This window comes from Nematolebias whitei, chromosome 10 (assembly GCF_014905685.2).
Source record: "Nematolebias whitei isolate Nwh7 chromosome 10, NemWhi1, whole genome shotgun sequence".
Lineage (NCBI taxonomy): Eukaryota > Metazoa > Chordata > Actinopteri > Cyprinodontiformes > Rivulidae > Nematolebias > Nematolebias whitei.
The window spans coordinates 19,883,951-19,886,839 of record NC_056507.1 but is presented as its reverse complement, the minus strand read 5'-3'; positions in this window follow the sequence as shown (position 1 = coordinate 19,886,839).

Sequence of the window (2,889 nt, the reverse complement as noted above, 5' to 3'; positions counted from 1 at the left end):
TTGAATGTTTCTGTTCAGTGCCCTGAGATGACTTCTGTTGTGACTTGGTGCTTTATAAATAAATGAATTGAATTAAAGGAGATGGGTGCTATGACTTTTAGTCTTTTTACATTTACCTGTTCAAAATATTTACCTTTGTTTACATTTTCTTTCATCATAAAACACAGATTTCTTCAAATTCCTTCAATTGTTCACTTGAAAATTTTGACATCTTTGCTGTGTTTTTGCCCTCCTATGCTCCCTTTGCCTTTAATTTATGCTTTTTAATTTTAGATTTCAGCTAGTCTTTAGCTGCTTTTAACCTTTACAGTTTTGTCACTTTTTGCATTTTGTTAATTTTAGCTAATAGCCTTTCACATCAAGGAGCTTTCAGCTAGCCTTTTGCTACTTTTACCTTAAAGCTAGCCCATTGCTTCTAACATTTGCCAGCTTTAGCTAGCCTTTTACTACATTAAGCTTTCAGTTTGTCATTTGCTACTTTTAGCTGGTATTTTTCTATTAGCCAGCATTTTACTACTTTGTTTAAGACAATGTTTTATTACTTTTAGCTAATGTTTTGCTTATTTTAGCTAGTATTTTCTAATTTTAGTTATTATTTTGTAACTTTCCAGTAGAATTTAGGATTTGTAGCTACATCTAGATTTTATTTCCCTATTACTACTTGAAGTTTTAGCTTGAATTTAGCTTCTTTTATTTAGTTTTTTGCTACTTTTACTTTTTAGCTAGCATTTTATAATGTTTAACTAGCATTTGAACACTTTTCTTACCATTACTTTTTGTTTGCATTTCACAATGTTTGCTACTTGTAGCTTTCAGTTCAGTTTCAGCATCTTCAGCACATTTCATCAGTCATTCAGCATTCACGCTGCATTTTATTTTTGCAGAAATTCAATTTCTCTAGTTTAAAAATATGACTTTTTTTTTCATTTCAACGTTACTACCACTAATCTTTGATGAACAGAATTATTAAAGCCAGCTGATGTTTCAAAAGCAAAATGAGTTTAATTGCTAGATTAGCTAATTTGTCAAGGACCTGGTTAAGTTTGATAATGCACCTTCGCAGCATGAGCTCAAGTCAAACAGGTTTTATAAAGGATGCATAATTAAAGCTACCTTTACTCATGCTGTTTAATATATGCACCCCTGCCTATTAATAACCCCGGTCATTAATTTGTATAAATCAGCTATGTATGGCACCAAGTAATTTCCACTCCTGTAAAGAGAATTGGTGAGATGAAGCTCTCGCCTTTGGCCTTGAATTGCACAATACGCTCATCTTACATTAGCGCCAGTGCCGCCTTCTCCTGCTCCTCCTTCTCCTGCTGCTCCTCCTCCTCCTTGCACCGTTTGGACCTTGTCATTGATCTTCATTCTAAAATAATCTCTTATCATTTCTCATTGTAAGCCTGCAGAAAAACCTTCTCTAGATTCCAATTTATTAGCTTCACTCTGAAAATAGAAAAGCTCAGGGAAAGGTGGACATGTGATGATAGCTCAGAGCAAGCACCTTAATAATACGTCCAGTGATCCACCTTAAACACCTATGATCTCTCTTTAAGCTTTTGACGTGCTACACGTTTCTCTGCAGGCTATTGGTGGCCTAAAGCTTCGACTTTTCACTTGTTAAAAAAAAAAAAAAGCCTGAATGTTCTCCCTGTTATTAAGCCATGTAGTTCAGTTTTCTGTCCATGTCTTCATTAAAAACCATTAACATTCACAGACTGAACGGGTCAGACGTTGAAAAGGTCTGCTTAACATTTCTCGAAGCCTTTCCCCAGACAGCCGATAAGCAATTCTTTCTCAATCATTAGGAGAGGCACATGTGAGCCACAAGATGTTATAAATTTGTGGTGAAATATTGGGGAAGAATTAGTAATTTGATGCGGCTCATCTTTTAGGAGTGGTAGATGACTCTGCGCCATTTCAATTAGCAGACGTCTGATTGTAGAGGCAGAACCCGGGCAATTGATCAAGTCTCTCTGTCGACTTCTCTTTCTCTGCCTCATTGCCCAAAAGACCCTTTTAAAATATTCAGGTAGATTATGAATGGTTACAACCTTATCTATTTATATCCCCTTTATTGACAGTATTACATTTATATGAAGTCAAGGTGAGGGCTTTAATTTAAGACTCCAGCAGAAGTGCTGGGAACATTTAGAAAAAGACTGATTAAGGAACAGTGATGTGCACGGTTGGTTAGCAGTTCTTACAGGGGAACATGTTTAGCTCAGTAGTGGCTTTGCTTCACAATTCAGAATAAATTCTGCAGTGTTATAATAAGTTTCTGCTCCTACTGAGTGACTTATAATTGCGGCGTTACCTTGTTATGGAAATTCATATGTGTGTCTGGCACATCTCTCCTCTGATGTAACGTCAATCTGCGTAAAGCTGTCAGCTTGTATTTGAGAGGGGTCTGATTTCTCTCTTTCCTCTCCCCTCTCAGGCGGGGAACATAAAAGGCAGGATGCTTCTGATGGACGGGCAGCTTTTTAACGTGGAGCGTCACAGGGTGTTGGATGGGAGGGATCCGAATCAGGACGTCTGTGATGTGACAAGACAGACAGGAACATCCTTCTCCTCGTGTCGAAGTGTCAAACAGGGAGAGTCTCAGGAAAGTAGACAGTATCATCACTTTCCTGGGCAAAGCTTACAGTCGCTGTGGAGAGGAAAAGTGGAGGGACGTTAGTGGAAATCAGGTAACCGAAGGCATTTTTAAAATTGGAATTTTTCATGAAGTTTGAGATTCAGCCATTTGCAAGCAACAATAACTCAAATATTTGATTTATAAAACATTGATTCTTCTTTATATTTTATCTACTGTAGTCTTTTGTAATGACAAAAACTAGAAAAAAAAATAGCTATACATAATGTACCCACCTATTACTTACA